Below are 7,516 nucleotides of genomic sequence, written 5' to 3'. Positions count from 1 at the left end.
TAAAGGAGGTTCTGAGGTGCAGGGAAACGGGAGAGGTTGCCCAGTCGGCCTGGAGAGCGGGGATGGCTGTGTAAGAGCAGGAAGAAAGGGAAATGCATAGCCAACAATTATTTGCTAGAGAAGGATTGGAGGCAGCGAGGAGAGAGTGGGTGAGATTGATAGTATGCTGGAGGTAACTAGGGAGAGGTAGAGAGTGGCATAAGAATGGGAATGAGAATAAGAGTGAGTATAAAAGTAAAGAATAGAACTTCATCAGGGTGGAAGTATTGGAGGGTGCCCTGTCAGCAAAGATCATCTATCCACTCTAAGAGAGAGTCAAGAGTGGCAGTTTGGGGATAGCACCAGGAGATATCAGCTGTGATGGGTTGGAGAAACAATATAAACCGGCAGTGTAAACAACAGCAGGTCATTTATGAGTAGTTGAGAATGGTGAATAGGAGTATGGCTAGACAAAATATAGTAAGGATGACAAGTTTTTGGGGTGCAGTCCAAGTAGTGGGGTGACTGTGTAAAGCCCTGTTACAAAGAGTAGGGTAAGGATGGATAGGCCTAATAGAATGAAGGGATGTATTAGGCTCATAAGGGTTATTACTCTTGTTCAGAAATGCAAGTGAGTTTAAGGGAAGTAGGGGAGAGTGCTTGCGACTTCCAGGAGGAAGAGGAGATATCAAGCTGGCTGTCTGATGGACACAGCTTTATTGTGGAACGGTAAACCCAGTGGGGAGGGTCCTGCAGGCAGACGGCAGTTGGGGTACTATAGATGACTAAGTAGGGTCTGGTGCATCGAGGTTGTAGAGTTTGAGGGGTCAGATTCTTAACAAGAACTGATTGTCCAGCTAGGATGTCTTCATATGGCTGAGAATCTGGAGTAGGCAAGAGAAAATTAGCAGCCTGGCAAATTTCCTGTCTAGCCTGCTGGAGGACTGGAAGATAGTTGCCTAGAGGGCTGGTGTCTGGGACGAGGCTGGGTCCAAGCAAGAAAGTGCATCCATATAAAAGTTCAAATGGACTGTACCCTGTAGCATCTCAAGGACAGGCTGTAATTCTGGGAAGAGCAAGAGGTAAAAGTACTGTCCAGTCCTTTTTAAGTTGGAGGCTGAGCTTGGTGAGGTATGTCTTTAAAAGACCATTAGTCTGTTCTACCTTTCCTGAAGATTCAGGACAGTAAAGGATATGAAGTTTCCACTGAATACCAAGAGACTGAGAAACTGCTTGGGTGATTTGACTAATAAAGGCCAGTCCGTTATTGGACTGTGTAGAGGTGGGAAGGCCAAACCGAGGAATTATGTCTGACAAAAGGGAAGAAATGACCGTGGTGGCCTTTTCGGACCCTGTGGGAAAGGCCTCTACCCATCCAGGGAAAGTGACTACCCAGACCAAGAGGTATTTTAGTGTCCTGACTCAGGGCATGTGAGTAAAGTCAATTTGCCAGTCCTGGGCGGGGGCAAATCCCCGAGCTTGATGTGTAGGGAAGGGAGGGGGCTTGAACAATCCCTGAGGAGTGGTAGAATAGCAGACAGAACACTGAGATGTGATTTCCTTGAGGATAGATTTCCACAATGGAAAGGAAACGAGAGGTTCTAAGAGGCAGGCTAGTGGCTTGTAACCTACATGGAAGAGGTTATGAAATTACAATAGAATAGAATGGGCCTGTGAGTCTGGAAGGAGATATTTTCCTTGGTCCAAGAACCATTTGCCTTATGTGGGAAGAGATTGATAGGTGGAAGTTTCAGTGGGAGAGTAAGTGGGAGCGACTGATGAGGAGAAAAACTGGCCGTGAGCTGGAATGCTAGCTGCTGCTTTAGCCACTTTATCAGCATAAGCGTTGCCCTGAGTGATGGGATCTGATGCCTTTTGGTGGCCCTTGCAGTGAATGACTCCAGCTTCCTTTGGAGGTAAAGTGGCCTTGAGAAGAGTTTTTATTAAAGAGGCATTAATGATGGAGGACCTTTGTGTAGTGAGGAAACCTCTTTCAGCCCATATAACAGCACGGTGGTGCAGGATATGGAAGGCATATTTAGAGTCAGTATAAATATTGATGCATAATTCCTTTGCAAGAGTGACGGCTCGAGTTAAGGCAATGAGTTTGGCTTGCTGAGAGGTAGTGGAGGGGGGCAGAGCAGTAGCCTCAATGCTAGATGTGGAAGATTCTGTAGCATAGCCTGCCTTTGCTGGTGTGTGGCAATTAGGCCTGGTGGAACTGCCATCAATAAACCAGGTGTGATTAGGGTGAGGAACAGGAAAGAAGGAAATATGGAGAAATGGAGTGAATGCCAGGTGTATCAGAGAGATACAGTCATGGGGGTCAGGTGTGGTATCAGGAATAATGTGGGAGGCCGGATTGAAGTCCGGGCCAGGAACAATGGTAACTGTGGGAGACTCAACAAAGAGTGAATATAGCTGAACGAGCCAGGGAGCAGAAAGTACATGTGTCAGGTGTGAGGAAGAAAATAGATTTTGGAAGTTATGAGAACTGTAGAGAGTGAGTTGAGCATAGTTTGTGATTTTGAGGGCCTCTAAAAGTATTAGGGCGGCGGCGGCCGCCGTACGGAGACATGATATGGCCAGCCTAAAACAGTAAGGTCAAGTTGTTCGGACAAAAAGGCTACAGGGCGTGTTCCCAGTCCTTGTGTAAGAATTCCAGCTGCACAGCCCTGTACTTCAGCTGTGTGCAATGAAAAAGGGTTGGGATGAGTCAGGGAGAGCTAGTGTGGGAGCAGTCTCTAAAGCTGTCTCAGAAAGAGGAGTGGGGAAAGGATTTAGGATCTATGGGGTCAGCTAGGTTTCTTTTTTTTTTTTTTTTTGAGACGGAGTCTGGCTCTGTCACCCAGGCTGGAGTGCAGTGGTGCGATCTCAGCTCACTGCAAGCTCTGCCTCCCAGGTTCATGCCATTCCTGCCTCAGCCTCCCGAGTAGCTGGGACTACAGGCGCCCACCACTATGCCCGGCTAATTTTTGTATTTTTAGTAGAGATGGGGTTTCACCGTGTTAGCCAGGATGGTCTCTATCTCCTGACCTCGTGATCCACCTGCCTCAGCCTCCCAAAGTGCTGGGATTACAGGCTTGAGCCACCGCACCCAGCCTAGGTTTCTTCTTGTGAGTTTATACAATGGTTTTGTTAGGATGGCAAAACCAGATATCTAAAGGTGAAAGTATCCAACCATGCCCAGGAAGGAAAGGAGTTGTTGTTTTGTAGATGGGGTCGGGGTTTCAGAGATCAGTCAGACACAATCGGCAGGGAAAGCATGTGTGTTTTTATGAAGAATTATGCCCAGGTAGGTAATGGATGGAGAAGAAATTTGAGCTTTGGAGGGGGATACCCGATATCCTTTGGAGAATAAATGTTGAGGGAGCAGGAGGGTGTCTTGTTGAGAAGATTCAAAGGAGGGGCTACAAAGTAGAAGGTCATCAGTATGTTGAATAAAGTGAGAAGCGGAGGGGTGGAAAGAAAGTAAATCATGAGAAAGAGCTTGGCTGAAGTAATGGGGGCTGCCCTGAAACCTTGCGACAGTACAACCCAGGTAAGCTGCTGGGACTGATGGGTGTCAGGGTCAGTCCAGGTAAAAGCAAATAGAGGCTGGGACGAGGGGTGTAGGGGAATAGTGAAAAAAGCATCTTTAAGATCAAGAACAGAATAATGAGTTGTGGAGGAAGGTATTGAGGACAAAAGAGTGTACGGGTTGGGCACCACAGGGTGGATAGGCAAAACAATTTGGTTGATAAGGTGCAGATCCTGAACTAACCTGTAAGACTTGTCTGGTTTTTGGACAGGTAAATTGGGGAATTGTAAGGAGAGTTTATAGGTTTTAGAAGCCCATGCTGTAGCAGGTGAGTGATAACAGGCTTCAATCCCCTTAAAGCCTGTTATGGGATGGGATACTGGCGTTGAGTGGGGTAGGGGTGATTAGGTTTTAATGGGATAGTAATGGGCATGTGATCGGTTGCCAGGGAGGGAGTGGAGGTATCCCATACTTGTGGGTTAAGGTGGGGGGATACGAGAGGAAGATAAGAAGGAGGCTTTGGGTTGGGAAGAAGGGTGGCAATGAGATGTGGCTGTAGTCCAGGAATAATCAGGGAAGCAGATAATTTGGTTACAATGTCTCAGCCTAATAAGGGAACTGAGCAGGTGGGGATAACTAAAAAAGAGTGCATAAAAGAATGTTGTCCTAGTTGGCACCAGAGTGGGGGAGTTTTAAGGAGTTTTGAAGCTTGGCTGTCGATACCCACAACAGTTATTGGGGCAAGGGAAATAGGCCCTTGGAAAGAAAGTAATGTGGAGTGGGTACCCCCCATATTGATTAAACAGGAGACGGACTTACCCTCCACTGTGAGAGTTACCCGAAGCTCGGCATCCGTGATGGTCCAGGGGGCTTCTGAGGCGATCAGGCAGCATCAGTCTTCAGCTGCTAAGCCAAGGAGATCTGGGAAGGAGTCAGCCAAGGAAAATTGGGTTTGGGCTCTAGGGGCTTTAGGACCAGTGGCGATGTGAGTCGGACAGTCCGACCTCCAGTGAGGGCCTGCACAGACGGGGGACGGCTTAGGAGGAATCCTGGGCTGTGGGCATTCCGAGGCCCAGTGGCCAGGCTTTTGGCATTTGAAGCAAGGTCCACGAGGATGTTTTGAAGGAGCCCCTGGGAGCTGTGGCTTGGATGTTCTGAAGTTCTTGTATGCTGGAGACGTGGTTGTGGGTTGTCTTACAGCAGAGGCAAAGTAGCTGTAACTCAGAAATGCATTGCTGTCTGGCTACCTCCTCTCTATTATTGTACACCTCGAAGGTGAGGTTAATTAATTCCTGTTGTGGGGTTTCAGGGCAGGATTCTAATTTTTGAAGCTTTTTTTCTAATGTCAGGAGCTGACTGGGTGATAAAATGCATATTAAGAATAAGGCGGCCTTCTGGGCCCTCTGGGTCTAGGGTGGTAAAGCGCCTAAGGGTTGCTGCTAAGCGGGCCATGAACTGGGCTGGGTTTTCATCTTTACCTTGGGTAGTTTTTTTAAGTTTGTCATAATTAACAGGTTTGTCAGCTGCCTTTTTAAGCCCTTCAACTAGGCAGGAAACCATGTAATCTCGCCTAGCTATACCTGGGGAATCTGCCTGGTAGTTCCACTGGGGATCTTCTCGGGGAACTGCTCTAATGCCTTCCTGGAGGTCTGGCTAATGAAGCCAGCGGTTATCAGCGTGAGATTGGGCTAGAGAAAAAACTCTTTCCCGTTCATCTGGGGAAAGGGTAGAAGTTAGGATGACATTTAAGTCACTCCAGGTTAAATTGTAGGACAGAGTTAGATATCGGAATTCCTGTATATATTTAGTGGGGTCTGATGAGAAAGAGCCTGAACACTGGCTGATTTGGGAAAAGTCTGATAGAGAAAAAGGCGCATGTACCCTGACTATGCCTTCAGCTCCAGCCACCTCTCTAAGAGGAAATTGTTGGGCAGGTGGGGGAGAGCTAGTCCCAGAACGAAACCGTAAACCAGACCGGGTGTGGGGAGGGGAGGTAATAGAAGGGTTATAGGATGGGGGAGCAGAGGCTGAAGGAGAGTTGGAACCTGATTCAGCCTAGCAGGGAACGACCTGAGGAGGAGCAGTCTGGGGAGGAGGTGAGAGGTCAGATGGGTCAGTAGAAAAGGAAGATTCAAAAGACTCAGCAACACTTGGGGTTGGGACTGAAGGGACAGGCAGGAGGGAAAGAAGGAGAATTTGGGATGAGTCGCATTGGGAACAGAGACTAGGGATGGAACGAAGTGTGAAAAATGCCTGGACGTCAGGCACCTCAGACCATTTGTGCATTTTTCGACAAAAATTATCTAGGTCTTGTAGGATGGAGGAATCAAAAGTGCCATTTTCTGGCCATTTAGAAGCATTGTCAAGTTTGTATTGGGGCCAAGCGGTGTTGCAGAAGAAAATAAGACACTTAGATTTTAGGTCAGGTGAGAGTTGAAGAGGTTTTAAGTTCTTGAGAACACAGGCTAAGGGAGAAGAAGTAGGAATGGAGGGTGGAAGGTTGCCCACAGTGAAGGAGGCAAGTTTAAAGAGAAGGGTAGAAACACGGAGAAGGAGGGTGGGGAGCAGCCCTGGGCTGCAATGTGGGTGAGCAGCCAAAGCAGGCGTCCCCGCAATTGACTTGCCACCAAGGGAATGTGGGTGAATGACCAAGGCAGGCGTCCCTGCGGTGATCAGACACCAAGGGAATGGGGGTGAATAGTCAGGCAGGCGTCCCCGCAGTGATTAAACACCAAGTAAAGACTGTCTTCCCAAGTCCGTGACCGGCATCAGAGTTTTGGGTCCATGGATAAAATGTGTCTCCTTTGTCTTTACTAGAGAGGAAAAAGAACTGGAATTGGAAGGACAGGGAGATTGAAGGGTAGCGAGAGAGGCTGGAGAAGAGAGTAAAAAGACAGCTTACTCGATTTGAAATTGGTGAGATGTTCCTTGGGCTGGTTGCTCTGAGGACCCGAGGTCATAGGTGGATCTCTTCACGGAGTGAGGGTGAGGACAGGGGACTGGTCTCCCGAAGGAGTCCCTCTGACTAGGGTCTTTGGCACCAAATGTCACGCGTGTCCGTGTGAAGAGACCACCAAACAAAGCTGTTTATTTCACCTGGGTGCAGGCAGGCTGAGTCTGAAAAGAGAGTCAGCAAAGGGTGATGGGATTATCATTAGTTCTTACAGGTTTTGGGATAGGTGGTGGAGGTAGGAGCAATGTTTTGCGGGCAGGGGGTGGATCTCATCAAGTACATTCTCAAGGGTGAGGAGAATTACAAAGAACCTTCTTAAGGGTGGCGGAGATTACAAAGTACATTGATCAGTTAGGGTGGGGCAGAAACAAATCACAATGGTGGAATGTCATCAGTTAAAGCTATTTTCACTTCTTTTGTGGATCTTCAGTTGCTTCAGGCCATCTGGATACGTACGTGCAGGTCACAGTGGATATGATGGCTTAGCTTAGGCTCAGAGGACTGACAACTATGACATTCATTCTAAAAGTTTTATCTGATGTGATAGACCTATTACAATTCTCATACATTTACCCAGGCATTTTCTGTAAGTATAAAATATATTGACTTAATATTGTGTTTTTAAGGCTAAAAAATCATTTTTAATAAGTGAAAAATGTACAAAAGTACTCCTTTTTACCTCTAGATGGTGCTGTGTATTGTTTTTTGTAAGCACAAGTTAACTAGTTTTTAAATTGAATGGACTCAAAGATTAACCATCTTATTTTACAGATAAACTAAGATTCATTGAAATTTTGTTTTAAGATATAAATTCTGGTTTGAGGCAGAACCAGGACTAAAGCCTTTTTTCGGTAAAGTGTTTAATGTACGAATCATTTTACAAAAAGTATTGTCATTCCAAAGTTATTGCAAGCAGTATTATACAGTTGTGACAAGTTTAAAATTTTATTTTATTGATTTATGAAATTTTATTAGAAAGTTCTTTTTTTTTTTTTTTTTTTTTTGAGACGGAGTCTCGCTCTGTCGCCCAGGCTGGAGTGCAGTGGCGCGATCTCGGCTCACTG

General features: G+C 46.7%; 1 pseudogene; it reads right to left on the bottom strand.

Moving 5' to 3' along the window:
- Positions 1-410: 410 nt before the first annotated feature.
- Positions 411-6,501, bottom strand: LOC131381443 (uncharacterized; annotated as a pseudogene).
- Positions 6,502-7,516: the final 1,015 nt, after the last annotated feature.

This window comes from Hylobates moloch, unplaced genomic scaffold (genome assembly GCF_009828535.3).
Source record: "Hylobates moloch isolate HMO894 unplaced genomic scaffold, HMol_V3 SCAFFOLD_16, whole genome shotgun sequence".
In the NCBI taxonomy this organism is placed as follows: domain Eukaryota; kingdom Metazoa; phylum Chordata; class Mammalia; order Primates; family Hylobatidae; genus Hylobates; species Hylobates moloch.
The sequence above is the reverse complement of the archived record's forward strand: the minus strand, read 5'-3'. Positions and strand labels throughout refer to the sequence as shown.